We start from the raw sequence: 21606 nt of genomic DNA, 5'->3' as shown, positions 1-21606 counted from the left end.
TTTATGTAATTATTAATGTATCAATTAGGGATAGTATACAGTATTACTTTGATTAAACCTCAGACTTACTTGGCTAGTTCGTCCTGATCCCAAACCTCCAATGTCACACAGTCGTGTCCTTTGAAGATGTATTTGTAGATGTACATCACGCTCTTAATGGAAGAGCACACCTCTACGTTTATGTGTGCGTCGTACTTGGCAAGTAGGTAAGGGTTGTGAGGAACTACATACTCGTTACCGACCTCGTGATTTCTTACAAGGACCACTCGCCCGTTGTCCGGTCGGCGGTATTTGGGGTAACCGCCATCCGAAACATACACAGTTTCCTCTGTGTGTGGCTTCGGGTAGTCTTTGGAACAACTGTTGTCCACCATGCACGGACTCCGTGGGTGACTCTTCCACATGGCCCGTATATCATGTGGGATGTCACGCAGGTGTGTAATTGCCTGTCGGTTGCCGGGTCTGGCAAGAAAGCGCAAACAACGTCGTCTACGTCCTCTGCCATGCGCAACTTACTATCCTCCGCCAGGATAATGAGTATGTGCGCGTGGGGCAGACCGCGTTTCTGAAACTCAATGGTGTAAACATAAGCATCGACATTACCAAACACACGATTAACAGTTATATCACTTATTAGTTCCCGTAGTTTCAAGTGGAACACCCTGGCCACCAGTTCAGGCCTGTCGCTTGCCGTGCTGTGAATCGCTAGGTTGTCCGTGATCTCCGGCCATCTGGGATTACACGTAAAAGTTATAAACAGGTCTGGTTTTCCATACTTACGAACTATGGCCATAGCGTCCTGATAACACTGCTTCATGTATCGGGGACTGCCGACAAACGTAGACGGTAGAATGATCCTCCGGCCGACCGCCATGGGATCGGCAATGTCCAAGTGGTGCTGCTGGTTCACGTGGTCCATGAGCCCTTGGTACGCATCTGCGAGGAGAGCTCGCTGATTCATACGCACATAGTTCAGATTATTCGATTCCATTCGAACGTACTGGTCGCACACATACTGCTGCAACAAAAATCGACCAGCATGTATTAGACTGAACTGTGCATGCATCGTATCGTTATTTCCCCAATATCGTATCGCCAAATGGAAGCACACAAACTCTCTGATACTGTTCCGACTGCGGACTTGATTTCGGCGGTTGCCCTCTTGTCTCATACCGAAATGCCAACCGGCTTCTCCGCTTGGGAACAACAGCGGATACAACATTGGATCCGTGTGACACGATCCTTGTGGAATGTAATAAATGGTATATATTATTTCGAATGAATTACTAAATGCGGCGGAAAGTCAGGTTATGGAGTTGTGTAAGGTAAGGTCATATTTTGTAGAACAGCAAGAGGAAGGCATGTGTAAAAGTTCAAAATTCTACAACAGAACAATACCAGAACAACAACGCAATGAATTGTATGTGAATGATGGTGCAAACAGAGTGAATAGTATAATTGTACAGCAAATGTAAGGATATGTTTGATTAACATGTGTGTGTGTGTGTGTGGGAGTGTACTTCACATTTGTACATGGAATTTTAAATTAAAATAAATTTACCTAATTATTATAAATATACAGTTATTATAACGCAAGGATTAATTGTTTATGTTGTGTAGATAGAGTTCAGTAAAATATAATGTAAATAGTACCAACGTACTACAACATCTATGCTATGTATTTGTTGTATGACATAAACCCTATGAATGCTTTTCAAATGTCCCTGTGAAAGAGTTAAGGTTGATTGTGCTATTATAGTGTATAAATCTATTGAAAGTAAGTGAAAGACCAATTCAAATAGTTATTAACTAACCCGCAGGTATGTTTTGCATCCTGTGTTGCGGGTCGATTGGATTCGTGTCGTAGATGACCAGATTCAGGTTTCTGGGCGGACGACCGTCGTCACCGACGAACACGGCAGCAACTTCGTTTGCTGTGGGCAGGTTGTAACGCCGCTGATCCCTGGTTGCATCTGCGACAAAATGCATTGTGATCGGCCTGGGATGCACACCTGCTGGGTCGGCATCTGCTACGTCTCTTTCTGCCAGCCACACCTGACGCATATTCCTGGAATAAATGTACACATGTATATTGTGTTAAACACACCAATAATAATAGTATTTGCAAGAGCAAGGGGGAATAAATATCAGAACTCCACCATCAATGTAATGATACTGAATTTTGTGTTAGTAACTTAATTTTAAAAATGTATATTGCACTCTATAAAAGTAAGTGTAGTTAAGTGAATTTATAAATTATATGATTAGTCAGAGGTAAGATTTATGTTTTGCAGAATATTTATATCAGATACCTGTAGTATCATGTGAGTACAGTGTACATTATACATTACTAAGTATTGTATAAGTTGAAATACAATTTAAAAGAAAGTCCATTGTAACTTACTGTAATTCTACTTAGTGTGTGTGTGTGTGTGTGTGTGTGTCATAGGTGTAGCGAAATAACTGCAAACAGTAAAAATGTGTTGCACTCCATAACAGTAAGTGTAGGTATGCGTAAAGTGAATTTATCAATTGTATATGGTAAATGTTAAGAATGTTGTAGTATTGTGTGAATGCGTGCCACTGTGCAATGGCAGTACAGTGTAAATTTATATTTTTAATGTGTGTTCATACATATTTATGATCTGTGTAAGGCTGAACAAAAAGTGTTGTATTGTATAACAGTGATATGGTGTATGGGATTAAATGAATTCATTCAAATAATTTACATGATTAGAGTAAGAGGGTAAATGTTGTTATTATTCAAGTTATTTTTTTACAAAGTTGAGTTGTGAGTTGTTTGAGTAGTGAGTTGTGTTGTATGTATATTTTGAATCATCATTAAGCAATAACTTTATGTTTGCTGTATGTTTGTAGCTCTTAATGAGTCTTACTCTAAATGGTCGGTTAATTAAGATGTCTAAAGTCAACAGACACAATAATTTTTCTCACATTAAAGCCAATGCGTATGGATTCCTGTCCCGCAGCATAGTGTCCAAGTCTGCCATCACACTCTCTGACAGTTCACGTTGATTTCTCTGTCGGGCCATGTCGAGGCGGCGGGTGTTGGCTTCCCCGGACTCGATGAAGTACAACTCGCAGTATCTCGCTTCTTCTCTGTTGGCAGCCACGTCATTATTAGTCCTATGGTACAATTGCCCTTGGAGTGTGAACACCGCCGGACCTCGCCCTTGTAAAGGTCTGGGATTCACGCTGGTGGAAATCGCAGCAAATGCCAGGGCATTATTGTACAGCCCCGGATGTTCCCTTGGTAACTACGACCATCCTGCGAATCAGAAATTAGCAAATTCATTAACAGATACGGGGCAGGCAACAACACGTGGTCTCCTGTAGCGGTCACTTGGCCGTTATTGCAACACGTGGAGAATTGACCCATGGTCGTACGTTCGCTGGGAAAGTGGCGGGCGTTACAGTGCCCGCAGACAGCAGTCAAAGCACCCACGCAGTGACGCTCTGGCAGCGGGTGTCTCACGGCAGCTAGCCTGTCGATCATGGGCACAAGTCTTCTGGGTTGTTCTACCGGAACACCCGCAGGAATTGGTTCGAACTGCAATTCAAATAATTTATGATAAAATTATATTTTAAAGACATATTTACTGACCTCTTCGTCGATCACGTCGGCAAACTCGAGTTCTGCTTGTGCTTCGTTCATCTGAACCTCGACCATTTCCACACCCTCATCTTCATCTTCCACCAGCACTTCGAAGACTTCCATGCCCTCTCCTCCGCCGTTCACCTGGACGTCGATGACTTCAATATCCTCCTCACCGTCGACGACTTCCATGCCTTCCTCTTCCTCAACCATGACGTCGATGACTTCTACGCCCTCCCCCTCCTCCATCGGGACGTCGAAGATTTCCACTTCCTCCTCTTCTTCCAGCTCGACTTCGACGAATTCCACGACCTCCTCCTCCATCTGGACATTCCCCAGCACCTATAAGTTAGGTTGAGTTAATGTAGAATGGATACAATTTTCAAATCTCAGTGTGCTTAATATGAATATTAAGTGAAACAAATTAAAAAAAGTAAGGTGTTTAAGACAGCATGTTTGGCATTGTAGTAGGCAGGTGTAATGTAATGACTTTTTTTATAGGCCGATTAATTAATTTTAACTGTATGTTTATAAATTAATATTAAGTTTATATATTACTATTCTATAGAACACTGTATTTTACAGTTGGTGTATGCTTTGTTAAGTGGACATTTTGAATATTATGAACTCCATAACTATCTATTAAATAAAATGAATAATAAGTTTATGTTTTGTAGAATATTTTGCTGATGTAGTGCTGTATGGCATTTGGTACGGGAAATACAATGTTAAGTTAGTTCTAACAACGCGGCATATAAAGTATTGAAATAGGGAGCATTAATCAGAGTACAGCATCCGGAATGATGAAATTCCTAGTACACATCAGTAGAAAGAACTCAACATGTGGTTTAACTGTTTGTAGTTAAAGTACCTAGATATCAACGTGTTATGTATGTAGAGACAAACAACTGTGTAAGAAAACGTATAAGTAGTAAGTTATAAGTAACAGTAAAACTGTAACACTACTTATCGTGTGTAGCATGGAGGGCTAAAAACAATAAAAAAAATTAATAAAATAATTAGTTGTGTGTGTGTACATATATATATATTGCACTTTATAAAAGTAAGCATAGTTACTACACTATATGCATTAAGTGAATTTATAAATTATATGATAAGTCTGAGGTAAGATACCTGTAGTATCATGTGAGTACAGTGTAAACTTACATTAATAATATAATATAATATAATATTATATTAATATTACATAATCGTACATTGCTGAGTATATAACTACAATGTATTAATGTTGTACATAAAAATTCTTGAGAATTGGCCATCATATAAGTATAAGATGAAATACAATTTAAAAGAAAGTTACACACAGTTCTACCTAAACAACATTAATACAGTCATAGGTGTAGCAAAATATTCAGTTGTCTTTTGTTTTCATTTACAGCCAATGAACAAAAAAGAAGAACGTTTAATAATTGGTTGTGTATTTTTAATCATTGTTTATTGTTGGTTAGGCTGAATCAAAAAGTGTTTAATGTTCTTACGTGTTTAACAGTAACAATAACATTTGTGGCATACTATAACAATAAATGTAGATACCTATATGCATCAAGTGAATATCAGATACTTGCTTAATGCATGCTACTGAGCAAGGAGAACACAGTGTACATTTAGTGTGAAGTTAGTTACATCAGATTACAAACATTTAGTAGGTTATGCCAGGGGTCCAATATTAAAATACATAAATAGTGTGTTATACTAACTAACTGTAATAACATTAACTGTACTTAAAAAAGTTAAGTGTTGAGCAACCTAATAATGTAAATCACAGTGTACACGGTGAACAGTGAAAATGTACTATACCTAAATAATGATGAATGATAAATGTTGTTGTGAAGTAATTTGTATTCTTTAGTACCCATACTGTAAATGTGCAGTAAATTATAAACAAAACATAACACAACTTAGTGGCATAGGAGGGTTGTGGGTGTATGTGTGTGGATGATGAATTAAAACTGCTTTTAACAATAGGTACTTGATATTGTAATTCACAGTGTTATGTATTAAAGTGAAACATTCCGTTAAAATATATTTAGTCACGTTGAATGTTATCAACTTAAGTTCCTAACAGCAGGTATATATAAGGATATTAGTGGTGTAGTAACAATCTTGATTATACACTCACCAAAGACGGCACTGCTGTGATCACCAGACGACGGCGTTGTGCGTCTCCTATGACATAGTCGATGCCAGGCACGAAATGCCTTGAACACAACTTTGATGATTGGTTCACAGGAAAACCATTTTCCATCACAAATGCCACCCACTGATGATGACGCACATCGTTTGGAAATCTAAAAGTGTCATATTTAATATGAGTAGTTATATATATACGAGGTGTGTTCAATAAATACCCAGACTAAAATTATTGTAGAAAAACATTTAATGTTATTGGAAATGTTATTGCACCAAAATAAACTAGAGATAATGACCATTATTTCAGTGTATAATAATAATCATTATCTCAAATCGGTCATCGACAATACGCGTTCGAAGTTGGTCGTTTTGTATAAAATCGCGATTTCACAATGGATAATATTTCGGAGCAACGCGCGTGTATTAAATTTAGTTTCAAAATTGGTAAAAATGCTACGGAAAGTTTTGAATTAATAAAATTGGCTTTTGGAGATATTGCACTAAGCCGTTGTGTAACTTTTGACTGGTTCAAACGTTTTAAAGAAGGTCGTATATCCATTGAAGATGACCATCGTCCTGGGCGTCCATCAACATCAAAAACAAATGATATCATTTCTCTAGTTCGAAACAAAATTAGATCCGACCAAAAATTAACTGTCAGAGAAGTAGCTAATGAAGTTGGCATATCAATTGGTACTTGTCATTCGATTTTATCAGATGAATTGGGTATGAAAAGAGTGTCCGCAAAATTAGTGCCAAAATTGTTAACCGAGGAGCAAATGGAACATCGCATTGAAGTGTGTTTGGATCTAAAAAATCGGGTTTCTAATGACCCAAGTTTTATCAAATCAATAATTACGGGCGATGAAACATGGGTGTATGGATATGATCCCGAAACCAAGGTCCAATCATCGCAATGGAAGACCGCAAATTCACCTCGTCCAAAAAAATGTCGTCAGGTCCGGTCAAACATCAAAGCAATGCTCATAGTTTTTTTTGATTTTTTTGGTTTAGTTCATTATGAGTTTGCACCTATAGGTCAGACAATAAAGCAAGTGTTCTATAAACAAGTATTAGAAAGATTAAGAGACAAAGTGCGCCGTAAAGACCAGAAGCGTGGAAATCAAAGTCGTGGTTTTTGCACCATGACAATGCACCGGCGCATTCTGCACTTTCCGTACGTGAATTTTTGACATCTAAAAATATACCAGTGGTACCTCATCCACCATATTCACCCGACTTAGCTCCCTGTGATTTTTTTTTGTTTCCGAGACTGAAAAGTACCCTCAAAGGCCACAGATTTGAAGACGTTAATGAAACTATTCATAACGCGACACAAGAGATAAAGGCCTTTAGAGGGAATTCAAAGGTGTTTCAAAAAGTGGCAAGACCGTTGGGAGCATTGTATTGATGCTAAAGGACACTATTTTGAAGGTGATCCATTTAAATAATTTGTAAGTTTGAAATATAATTTTTAATAATTTTAGTCTGGGTATTTATTGAACACACCTCGTATGTGTGTGTAGGGTGAAATACTTGTGTACGGAAACATCAATGATATTGTCCACAACTCCGCACATCACACAGCGTTTGACCATTGTGTACGTTGTGAATAGCCTAAAAACATCATGAAAAGTAAAAAGTAAGTATAAACTAATTTTCTACACTCATTGTAATCAAAAATAATGACGTTATCAGTATGCTGTCTGTACAAGTGTGTTATTTTTAGAATTAATACCTACTGCAAATATTATATTTTATAAAATCGAAAAATGGCATACAGAGCAGCACAGTTAACTGTTTAAACAAATACCGCAATGGCGCAACGGTAAGCGCGCCAGTTAAAATGAATCGGTTAACGGCCAAACGTCAACCACGGCGAATTTCAAATACGAAGGCGGATACAAAAAAGCGTTAGATTCAAAGTAAACACGCGGTGCGTGAAAAAAAACACCAAATTCGCCATAGTGAAAATATCGCGTATATTATAGCGATGAACAACGTGTGTAATGAAACGGTGGTGCACTGGCACTGGTGCGCGACACGCGCAGCCATGAATACACCTGTACGTATATTATTATATTATATTGTATTATTAGAATATGTAAAACTTGTACTCACCGGTTTGCAAAGCGCCAGATACAGATACAGACCGAAACGAAATGAAAAGCACTAAGTAGTTTCGGAAATAGGCTTTTCGGTATGCGTAGATGTGTGCTGTATGGGCGTTCGTCGCAAGATGACGCAGAATAACATAGGCGAGTTTCGCGTCGCCAAAGTTGTCCCCTACGCGGCCCTCTACACCGACGAACCAGTCTAATATCTAATCGTAATCTAATAATGGTCATACTGTAATATTGCGTATATTGCAGCGACACTCGAAAGCGATCATCCAGTGTATTATATATTATAATGTATATATGTACACGTTTAAATACGTTTGTATTAGTAGGTATATTATAGAGGTGGGAATTTCAACTCTTTTAGGAGATTCAACTCCCACAACTCAATTCACCTAAAAGAGTTGAATCATAAAATCAACTCACAACTCTTTTAACAATTCTTAATACATACATAGCTCAATAGTCGAATGGTTCTCCTAAGTTGTGATGATTCACAACTCACAAACAAATGTGAATAACCAAAAAGTTTTACATATATATTAGATAATTCACATTTAATACTATGTATATTGTATATATTACTAAATGAAAACAAAATGGTATACCATACATAAACTTGTAAGTGTATATAGCCTTTTTACTGTAACATTTTGTATTGATTGTTAGATTCATTTACAACGCCATAACTATATGTTAGATTTTTCAAACTATTGGTATTTGGTGCTTATTTATGTCTAATGTCAAGAGAACTTTTAACAAAGGCTTTTATATTTTACACACCATTTCCTGATATATAGCAGGCTTATTTTCAATGACATTTTATAATGAAGGCATCAATTTAATTACAAGATCAAATATTTTTTTTTTTTGCATTTATTTCAACATGAATTTCTAATTTTCAAGCATTTATTACTAAATCCCTAGAGGGAAGAAATCAATAAGCTGTCAAATGGAAATGGACACTTAAAGGTAATTTTTAATTTAAAAAATTAACTACTTTAATAAAATTGTATTCTAATTTTTTATTGTGATTACAGGTCTTCAGCACCCTATTGAAGTTTATCACTGACTTCAGCATTCAAAATACAAATTCATATTCTACACCTATTCAAAATTAATTATTCACAGAGTTTTAATGCTTATATTTTAACTTTTATAATTATTGTATAAGTTTATTAATGACATTTTTAATAGTATGCTATAATTTAAAATAATTTTTTTATTAGTGCATTCAAACATTAGATCTATACTCGGATAAATGTAATTGTTTTGTTATACCTATATTATTTTTAGTTTGTACTAATATATTATATTAATATATATATATCATGTATAAATTTTTTTTGTAATTTTGTTTTTAGCTGAATAAATAAATAATAATAATATAAAAAAAAAAAAAATACTACAAACTGTTCTTATGTATTAACTATTAAGTAATGGTTAATCAAATGTTCAGAATACAAAATTAATATTTTACTAAACAATAAATATTCTTTATTGTATTATTTTTTCTTTTCATTTCTATCAAAATATGGTCTTAATGGTTAATATTAATTTTTCCCTAGGATTATAACAATGTTTATTGTATAGTTTATTTTCTAAATGAATGAATAATAAAAAAATAATCTGATATCAATGTGAACTAGTGTACACTATATCAAAATAAAACATATTATATTATATGGCAATATATTAAAATTTTAGTTTATTTATACTCATTGTAGATATAAATATCTAAAAATAACTTCCCAGCATATTATTATTAAAACATTATTTACAAAAACAAGTAATAGAATGATAATACATGGTTATTCATGTTTCCATAACCCAATGAGCATGGTATTTTGTGGATGTGTGTTATGTGTATAGTGTGTTGGTCATTAAAAATAATATTTATTAATATAAAACTTAGTAAGTTAAGATCAATATTAAAATAATATTTCAAAGCCATCTAATCCAATATGAGTAAGAGTGTGGTTTGGAATTATTTTAAGTTGGATAATGAGAAAAAAAATGTAAAGTGTGGTTTGTGTCGGGTTGTTATGAAACATAATAAGTTATCGACTTCCAATATGATGAGACACATGCAGTTAAAACACATAACTATTGATTTGAATAGACAAAGGCATAATGTAAGAGAAGAAGATGACGATGGTATTGATGATCCAAGATCTGTAGTAACTGAAAATCTTTCGGTTTCTAATTCAGTGAGTATATTCATTATTTTAAATTTAAAGTAATAAAAACTAAATTCTATAACAAGTAAATTTTAATTTAAAGAATATTTACTACCTAGAGTATTATAATTTTATATAGTATAACTAATCCTGGCAATTTCTTACCCTTTTCATTTCAAGTAAATAACAAAATAATGTATAAATAAGTATAAAATAAAATATAAAAATAAACAAATTTAAATTATAATACAATATTATTTAAATTTAATTATTAAATTAAAATTATCATCAAATTTTTTAATTAATATTGTATACAAATATAAAATTGTTGTCGTTTTTAGTCTGTTTCTAATTCTGAGCCGTACCAAGCTGAAACAATAATTGCATCATCAACATTTTCCAGTAATGTACAGAATAAAGTTCAAAACAGTATTACAAGGTACTTGCCAAGACCCGTAGGCACTTCTCGGCGTAAGATTCTTGACCAGCAAGTTTTAAGAATGATCGTGAAGGAATACTACCCGTTTAGTATTGTAGAGGATAAAGAGTTTAGGAAATTTATCCAAATGTTGAACCCTGGATATGATTTACCATCTAGAAAAACTTTGTCAACTTCTTATCTTCCAATTCTTTATAATGAGACATACGATAAAGTTAAATGTGATATATTGTCCAATGGCAAATTTGTTAGTATAACGACTGATGGTTGGACGTCTGTACAAAATGATAGTTACATAGCCGTTACAACTCATTTCATTGATAATGACTGTACACAACTTAAGTCTTATTTATTATCTTGTTTTAAATACTCTGATACACATACCAGTGAACATTTAAAAACAGAATTGTTAAGAGTAATAAGAGAATGGGGTTTAGAAAATAGATTAGCAGCTTGCACAACGGATAATGCACCAAATATAACAAAAGCAGTTGAGTTATGCAATTGGAGGCATGTACGTTGTTTTGCCCACAGTCTTAATTTGGTTGTACAAAATGCAATAAAGGAAATTCAGGATGTAAAAGAAAAAGTTGGAGGTATTGTAGGACATTTTAAAAGGAGTTCGCAGGCTGCAGGAAAGTTAAAATCAATACAAGAACAACTGGGCTATTCTCCGCCTCTTGTTCTTATTCAGGATGTAGTGACAAGGTGGAATTCCACTTTGGATATGTTTAAACGAGTACATGATTTGAAAATTCCTTTATCTACAACACTAACAGAAACTAATTATAATGAATACTTAACTAATAATGATTGGTATATTATAAATAAAACTTATGACATTTTAAAGCCTTTTAAAGAAATAACAGTTGAAATAAGTGCTGAAAAATCTGTTTCGATTTCAAAGATAGTTGTACTAAGTAAATCATTAATTAAATATTGCAATAAAATTAAACTTGAAGATTACTCATCTATTGAAATTTATAATATGGTCAATGTTTTGGTAAAAGAAGTAGAAACACGGTTTGGATCCATTGAATTAATATCACTGTATGCAGAAGCCACTATATTGGATCCAAGGTTCAAAAGTTATGGATTTTTACATCAATATGCCTACAATGAAGGTAAAAAGTCATTGATAAGTAAAGCCACAACAATAAGAATTGCAAATAGTACAAATAAAATAAATACATTGCCAAATGAGAATTGTACCGATTCAATATGGAACGATTTTGACTCAGAAGTTAATACATTGGTCCAATCTTCAAATCCTACTTCGGCATTCATTGTGGAACTGGATAAATATTTGCAAGAACCACTATTACCAAGAAATGAAGATGTTTTAATTTGGTGGAAACAAAATCAATATGTGTATCCGAGGCTTTTCCAAATTGTAAAAAAAAGATTTTGTATTATGGGCACATCAGTTCCATGCGAACGTATATTCTCCAAAGCTGGACAAACAATTACAAAAAAAAGAAGTAGACTATTAAGTACAAAGTTTGAGAAAATGATCTTTTTAAATTTTAATTTAGATTAATTTTAAATGCTCATTATATTGTATACTTATTACTTTACCTATTATTATACAATAAGAAAAAGATAACAGGAATGAATTTTTAATTCTTAATTGGTTTTTATTGTTTTAATATTTGTTTATTTTTTTTATTTATTGTTTAATATTTGTTGTATACCTAGTACCTACTACTAGTGTCTAATTTTTATTAATTAATATTTTATATAGAAATTAGACAACAATCAAGTAATATATTATTATATAATTATAATATATTTTATATATTTTATAATTAAGTAATTGATTTAAAAGAAAGAAATAAAAATAAAATATTTGTAATTTTGTAAACATAGGAATCTACTTTTAAATGTATATCAATAATGTAATCATTTTAAATAAGTACATTGTTTTGCATAAGTTTTTTATATTGTTTGATTTTAAATTTAAAAAAAAAAAATCATAGTTTTACTTTTTTAAATTATTTTTCAGGATGTAAAATTACAAATAAGAAGAAAAATTATAATGAATCATATACTTACAATTTTTTTAAAAACGAAGGCACAAAATTACAAAATACAAATCACAATTCACATTATCATAGCGGTTCTGAATTGCCTAATAAAGTAATAAGGTTTTATTATAATTTGTGTATCATTGAATAGGTATATAATATGAATTATGAATTGAATGAGTTGCTACTTGCTACATATTACATATTTTCTACGAGTTTATGACTAGTCGAAATTCAGTTAATTCCTAATTCTTTAAGATTCATTAATCTATAATCATTGTGGTAACACTGAGTCAGGTGAGTTGCTGATCTGGATCACACTGATTCAACTCATACAACTCATATTAGTGAATCAACTCTTTGAATCAAATAACTCATGAACTACCCACCTCTAGTATATTATGAAATAAAAATTACCAATTATTAATAACATAATAACGACTATATACCTATCGTTATTCATTACATACTCATGGGACATAGTTAACATAGTTATCTATACATAATAATTATTAAAGGTTATCATGGAGAATTAATTGAGAATTAAAAAATCGAGAAAAAATATGCAAAGTTTAGCGCGTTTTAATCCATGCATTATATGACAGACACAGACTACGTTGCCGCCATAATGCCATATCGAACCCGTTACCTGCGGCGGATACACTGCCTTACGCCTAACGGGACCTACCTACTATTCGAGTTGATAGATGATGTGAAAACTATAACTGTTAAGCTGTTTTTTGGTGTAACTAATAATTAACCCAGTAAATACTTTTGAATTATAGTGACACCTCGAATCGCATATTCTCACCTCTCCGGTGTATATATTACTCCAATTAGATATATTATGCTATTATCAATTATCATAACATAAAAGTGATCATAGTCATGCCAAAGCATACCGAATGCGAATACGTTTCAATGTCTGATGTGTTTTGGCAAAGAATAATTATTATTGTCGTTTCTTACCAAATGAGTACACTATAAAATCCAGTATAGGAATTTAACAATATAAATCTAATAACTTTATACATGTCACAGGAATATACCTAGTAGCATACTAAATGTGAATACATTGCATATGCATTATTATTGTTGTGTATGTATTGCTCTAAGTTCAATGCTTAAAGCTATGTTACATATAATATGGTCACTGGCCAGTCTAAGGCATAATATATATTGTATTTTATTCGTTACCTATGCACTATGTGTGTGTGTTAAGTCAAACAGAATTGTGAAATTCTATAACAATATACAGCTGTTAAAGTAAGAACAACTTGTTATGTTAAGCTGTGTACTAACCTGGTTATGTACTACACATTACTACAACTCACATGTTTATTTGTTTGTCCAATGTATGATGTATCATATCACAGAGTTGTGCGTACATCAGTTGTTGACGTTTAGAATGTACAATAATTACTGCTGTTACTCATTATGCTTTATTTATTAAAGTTATTCTCCTGACAGTATCACAATTTGTTAAAATTAAGCTTTGAAGGATCATCATTACTTATAAAGCAATCAAGTTATACCTAATGAATTGAAATGTGAGATGACTGTTTTGAAAAATATGATGAAATGAGTAACTAACTATTTAATATAATTAGCAATACTTTATATTGATAACTATTATTTTAAATAGAAAAATATATATATAAGAATATAAAATGTAAAAACTGTATTAAATCTGTTACCTATACTTATAAAAGTTTAAGAACTTCTGAGAGGCAGTGATTGAAAATATATGTGAGGAGCTGAAGCCTATGGTGTGTGTGTGTGTGTGTGTGTATTTGTATGTACATTATGGAATTAAAAAACAGTTTTACCTAATTAACACAAATGCAATCATACTTATTGCAACAAAATCAATAACAGCAGTAGAATAATACTGATATAAGAAGATGAGTTTGTAAACACATATATTTTATAATGTTAGTTAATTTGAAACAAAAATTGTTGAATGTCCTCATGTGTTGGTAACTATACTATATGCATTAAGTGGGTAAGATTTATGTTTTGCAGAATATTTATATCAGATACTTGTAGAAAGAAAGTCCATTATAACATACTGTGAAATGTATAAGTGTTTTGTTCGTTTGTTAAAGGTACATTTAAAATAAATGTGAGTTATAACTTATAAATAACTGTAACTCTACTTATTGTGCGTGAACTATGCAAAAGAAACATAGTTCCACGCCTTAACGACATATTATTACTTCAACAACATTATATTTTATATTTAGCAGTAGAACAACGTTTAATTGGTGTGTTCATATTACATACATACTTATAATCTAAGCGTAGGCACCCCACATGTGTTATGTAATTAACTATCAACTGTATGATTGGAGTGAGAAAGGTTTATGTCTCGACTCTTGAGTACAGAATTTGGAATGATTAGCAGAACTCAACAGGTGATTTCAACTGTTTGTAGTTAAAGTACCTAGATAGGTACACAATTGTGTAAGAAAACATAAGTACCTATGTTAAGTTGATGGCAGTGAGTTATGAGTAAAATTAAAATCGTAACACTACTTGTTGTAGGTGTGTGTATGTGTTTGTATGTACAATACAATTAAAACACAGCTTTACCTAATTAAAATGTATACAATCACCGGAAACCAAATCAATAACAGCAGTAGAACAAAACTGACATAAGAAGATGAATTATGAAATTATAATATTTGTTAGTAAGGTTGAAACAAAAATTGTTGAATAATATGCTTATGTGTTAGTAACAACATGTTGCATTCTATAAAAGTATATTATATTAGTGTTGATATACTTATATGAAAGAAAAATGCATTTGAAACCACTGCCTAGATGATCTTGAATAATAATTAAACTTAAATCATTGTATTGTAAGATACTGTCAAATGTATTAGTGAACAATAATAGAACTGCAAGAACTTTATGCTACCGAGCTACCGTGGTAATACGTCATAATTCTATAAACATTTATATATATTATATATATGTAAGACGTGTTACCTCGAGTGGGGCAAAGTATATATTTAGCCGAAAGTACAGTTATCATTTATGTTTCCGTTTCGTCGCCAGACAGAAAGTCGCCGTTTTGTCGGCTTGGTGTAACCGGGCATAATAACGTACGGTAATGTCGTACACGCAATATATTGTTAGGAGATGTAGGTACGATACAGACAGACTCGCGGCCAATTAAATTTTTGTTTTTTTTAAAACGTTTCCAATGAGAAATTTGAAAAATATCGAAAAAAAAAAATGCAAAAAAACACCCACCGCACGGTTATCATTGCCGCCGCCAAATCGACGATCACGGTTTCGATCTACACACCTACGGTTAACTATGCCTAACGCCTAACGGGACCTACCTAGTACCTACTATTCGAGTTGTTAATCTATGTAGAAACTACTACTCTTAAGCTGGTTTTGATGTAATTAATAATGAATCATATTATTCCATTTAACCCATTAAATACATAATATGTGAATTCTATAAATCATATATTCTTACCTCTCGCGTATATATATACCGTTGTTTTATAAATTATTGCATAATGCACTTATTTTACAATATATGAATACTTACAGACACCATTGTTTTCATCAAATCATATATAATATATATTTATGTATTCTAAATACTATTAAATATTGCATTTTAAAGGTGATCATAGTCATCCAATACGAATACATTGTGTTTTGTTAAAAAATATAAGTCATGTACTACATATTACAATATATATATAGTTGTGCATTAAATACTTACATGTTTATTTGTTTTTTAAAACATAAACAACACATAAGAGCAGCGGAACATTAACGTCGCTTACCAAATGAGTACACTATAAAATCCAGTATATTACAGTAGAGTTTATAATCTACACATCACATATATTTAATTGTTACGTACCGTGTTTGGGTGAAATCATATCACAGACAACAGAAAGCACACCAAGCATAAATACCCAATTCGAACACATTGTAATGTCTGATGTGTGTTTAATAAAGAATAAAAGTCATGTACTACTTATTTTATAACCTCTCCGGTGTATATATTACTCCAATTAGATATATTATGCTATTAGTCACGCGAAGGCATACCGAATGCGAATACATTGCAATTACATACACTGTATATGCGTTATTATTGTTGTGTATGTATTGCTCAATGCACCAAGTCAAACAGAATTGTGTAATTCTATAACGATATATATACAGCCGTTAAAGTGAGAACGATTTGTTACGTTAAGCTGTGATGTCCATTTGTATTTGGTCACGTAGGCACTACACAACACCACAACTCGCTCGTTTAATTGTCAAGTACGATGTATCACATCACAGAATCGTGTGTACATCAGGCGACGTGCAGCTGTTTGCTACAATAATGATTAAAGTTATTCTCCCGATGGCATCACGATTTGTGTCCCCGACCAACCTATGGGCACGGTACACGTTAATTATGTAGTACGCGTGGCAGTACATCCTTCTGTATGTCTATAACAACACACGTTATATTGATGCGATACACTGTCTTACGACTAAAGGAAAAAACGACAAACGCAAGGCGATATTATAATAATGTGATTTATTGAATTCAAACAAAATCGTGTACAGGTGTAGGTACGTAAAAGACGGCGGGGAAGGCTGCGAACCGAAAAAAAGCACTCGCGGCCTTTAAAGAGACGAAACGGATCGGGGAAAAACTAAAACGTCTGGAAATCCGGGCGACGGACGACGGGCGGCGACGGTTCTGGCGATCGACGTCTCGGCCCCGGCGGACGGCGGACGGGAGAAGAGCGGACCGCGCGGACGGTAAAAACTCGCAGGGAACGCGATGAGAGCTCGAACGGGGCCGAAAGGGTCGAAAACGGTAGTACGGGGGGCGAAAAGCGAAAATCTCGGAACCCGCAGCCGAGAATCGCACGTCCGTTATCAGTAACGCGCAAACATCGGAAAAGGCGAAAAGCGATAAGCGAGAATCGCCGTCGAATTTTGTGATTGGTGATTCGCTACGGGACGAAATAATCGACACTTGGACGCGCCACCGTCTTCACATATAAGATTTAAATGAATACCATGAGGGTGTATTTTAAAAACAAAATTTTGGTTTCAATGAAGGTTGGTATTAAAATCATGTATATTTATAATTACATGCTATAACTTTGGCTCGAACAGAATATCAAGACAGTACCTAAGTTGTACACGTGTGTCCAGACATACTAATTCGTAAATATATACAAGTGTTCTACTAGCAGCCAAAATAATATAAGCAATATTTTTGTTTTTATTTTAATAAAATGTGCGATTAAAAGTAGATTCTAAGATGATATGATTAATGTTAATATATATATTTAATTTTCAAACGATTTAGAACTGAATACGCCTTCATCAGGAGTACCTACTCAGTACATGTTACACGTCTAGTGTTTCTGGTATTTCAATTCATTAAATGTTATATACTGTTCAACAAATGGTTTTTTCATAGAAAATGTGGTAAAAAATTCTTAGACGAATCTTATTAGTATATTATTTGTTATTCGTTCCAGCCATAGTGTATTATTTAAACTTTTTTATAAACATATCTAATGTAATAGCGGTGATGTTCATTTGTTAAATAAAAACGTGGGATAAATACCAGTTAATCATTGAGATTATGAATGAAAATTGGACGATGCACACCATTGACTATGCCTACATTAGATTGCCCACAGAGTTCATATTACGCATTTAATCCTGGTACGATAATTCTTAAAATCTCAAATAGTCCTCCGTCGATAGCTATGATTTTGAAATTAACTGTAAACTCTATTTAAGATCGTACCTAATTTTCATACTGTTACTACAAAAATATATTATTAAAATTAACTTTTGAATTTATAACCATATGTAGTTTTTGGCGCTTCCATTAAATATTGAAGACACATTCACTATCACTTATTCATGGCGATATCAACAGTATATTCCCCTGGTAGTTACATTTCTTTTCAGATGAACTAAATCGTTTGAAATTCATTTGAATTGTTATTGTACATAACTTGAATCACATCACGTATTTTACAGTTTTATATTGACGTGCTTAAATACAGACAATCCATTATGAAAACTGTATATTGTTGGGAAAAATTATATTAATTCAAGAAAATGTTGCAAAAATATATAATTATGTGTCTTATAACAGTTTGACATTATGCTTTTTTCATTAGAATTTAATCTAAACGTCGTTCGTACCACACGTCCGTTGACCGTCGTGCGCGTACACTATCGCCCTCCGCCTATCGCGTCATTGAAATTAATGAGTTCAAATTCAGACCATATTTCTCAGTTTAATTATATTCGTTTTCCGTATTCCACACGTTTAAACAAAAATATAATCTACCTGCCACCACCGTACTTTAACCGGCTGTAGGCCGCGACCTGCAACTTATCAACTGCTGCACCATGCAACGAAATAACTCAGTCACAAGTAAATCTAAAAACAATCCGAAATTATCTCCGTTAGTTATCGCAAATACTGTTTCTTGTACGACGCAGGTCGCAACCGCTTCACCCGCCTCTTCGGCCAACAACCAAGAATGGAATATTGTTGACACCAACAAACGCATTAGGTCACCCAACAACTCTACTTCGCCTCTCACAAAAAAAACAAGCGATCCGTCTCACTTCTCCTCACCAAACCGTTACTCTCTACTCAACACAGACGAAAATAATATAGATGATATGGATATCGTAACAGGCACAGAAATCAACGAGTCACCTCCTCCACCACCTCCTCCGCCACCAATTTTCTTTACATCTCCGATTAATTTCGTCACTCTTTGTAAAAACTTAGAACAAATAACGAAAAACGAGGGCTTCCTCTGCAAGTCCAACTCAAAAACCATAAAAATAAACCTTCACTCGGCCAGTTCTTACCGTGCCGTTATATCATTGTTCAACGAGAATAAACTTGAATACCACACGTACCAGTCACACGAAGAAAAGTCCTACAGAGTTGTTATTAGGAATCTGCACCATACAATTCCTACTGACTACATTAAAGATGAAATTGAAAAACATGGGTTTATGGTAAAAAATGTCACTGACATCCTAAAATCCCAATCAAAAGAACCCCTCCCACTATTCTTTGTAGACCTTAACCCATCTCCAAACAACCAAGACATCTTCAAGATAAACAATTAATGTTTCTCTAAAGTCAAATTCGAAGCCCCACACATCAGACGGGATCTAGTCCAATGCCATCGCTGTCAACAGTACGGCCACACTAAATCATACTGCAATCGTTTGCATAAATGCGTCCGATGTGGCGATAACCATACCTCAGACCCAGGGCCGGATTTAGAACAATTTCCGCCCTAGGCCCTTTTAAATATGCCGCCTCTACCCCAAGAAAAAAAAATTGTAATTATTACAAATAAATTTATTTCATTTTAAAGAAATTAGGTCAATAGTCATTATAAACAAAACAAATAATAATTATAAATCCTAATTAAGTTTTATGAGGAATAGAATTTTCGTACAGCATTTTTCCAATCATTAAAACCAATAGTTACTAATGTTGATAAATGTGCACTTCCAAAGAGTCGACATGGTGCACAAAACACTGTACCAGTAGATTTCGAAAACACTAACCATGGTCGTGACTGTACTTCACCATTTATACGTGTTCTAACAAATAATGATTTATTTAAAAATCTATTTTTGTCAGGATACTCACGTTTAGAACATGTAAAATCATCATTTAAATTTTGATTTATTCCGTGTTTTGCCACATAATCGCGAGTTACATCATTAATAATCCATTTAGCCGGATCATTATAATCAATATAAAATGTAGCCGGATCCATATTTAAAGTAGAAGTTGTTAAATTATTAATGACCAAATCCGATTCGCACTTACTCGTTTCAATCTCTTCTAAATCATGTTGATGTTGTTGACCATTATCAGGTGCATTCAAAGAAGACGGTTTAGCAGGTTTAAAGAAAGTACTTAGTTTAGGTATTTTATTTAGAACTTTACTCTCTTTATATTCTTTATCTTTGGCTCGCTTTTTATACTCTGAACCACTAAAACGTTTACGACCGTCACTCATAGTGAAAAAATGCTAAATACTGTAAATTATTAATTATTATTTATTAAATATATTATGTTGTAATATGCACTCCCGACAATGACGAACAATAAACTGAAATGAATTGTGGTCGTGTGCGATGTGGATACACAAACACAATATCTTTAGCCAATTTCTATATATATTATATTTTTATCGTAATTACTTTTAGGAACAACTTATATTATTATATACCTAGGTAGGTATCTTATCTTTATAGCTCACATTACGAGAAAATTGATTTCGGGTTAGTGACATTTTCAGTTTCATGCGCCCGTATATTTTACATACAGATATCTAAAAAAAAAAACATAAATATTTCATGCATTCATATGATTCTTTTTTTATTTCTTACAAAATTTGCCGCCCCAAAAAATTTGCCGGCCTAGGCGTAAATACGGCCCTGCTCAGACCAATGCTCCAAACCCAAGGACCTCCCTGCTAAATGTGCACTATGCAGTAATGCTCACCCGGCAAATTACAGAGGCTGCACGGTACACAAGGATCTCCAACGTCTCCGAAAGAAACTTCAACCAAACTCCATCTCAAGAGAATTAGCCCAAAATTCAGATTCATCTCAAATCCAACACAACAGTCATCCTCATCACGAAGCAAGTCAACATCTCAACAACGCACCCACAACTACTCATAACGAGCCCATTAACACCCAGCACACATCATATTCACAAGCAGTAATAGGTAACAAATCAAAATCAGATTTTAATAATACCAACGACCATATTCCCAATCAAAAATTATCAAACCAACTAACATCGTTCATTTCCGAATTTAAAACACTAATTTCTCCCCTCATAACACTTCTCAATCCTCTAATAACCCTTCTTACCTCATTAATAAACAAATTAAGCTCCAACAATGGAAACTAACTTTAAACTCAAATTACTCACATGTAACGCAAACGGTATTACACCCCACAAACTAGAACTACAGACAATCCTTAGTGATCTTAATATAGACATAGC

At 33.5% G+C, this 21606-nt stretch overlaps 3 pseudogenes; 1 reads left to right on the top strand and 2 right to left on the bottom strand.

Moving 5' to 3' along the window:
• LOC149061492 (uncharacterized) overlaps positions 1 to 21606 on the top strand; it is a 47933-nt pseudogene that overhangs the window by 12229 nt on the left and 14098 nt on the right.
• On the bottom strand, positions 66 to 418 carry LOC149061496 (uncharacterized; annotated as a pseudogene).
• Positions 675 to 3514, bottom strand: LOC149061495 (uncharacterized; annotated as a pseudogene).

This window comes from Diuraphis noxia, unplaced genomic scaffold, assembly GCF_037042655.1.
Source record: "Diuraphis noxia isolate RWA-SAM2 unplaced genomic scaffold, SU_Dnox_SAM2 contig0001, whole genome shotgun sequence".
NCBI classification, from domain to species: Eukaryota; Metazoa; Arthropoda; class Insecta; order Hemiptera; family Aphididae; genus Diuraphis; species Diuraphis noxia.
The sequence above is the reverse complement of the archived record's forward strand: the minus strand, read 5'-3'. Positions and strand labels throughout refer to the sequence as shown.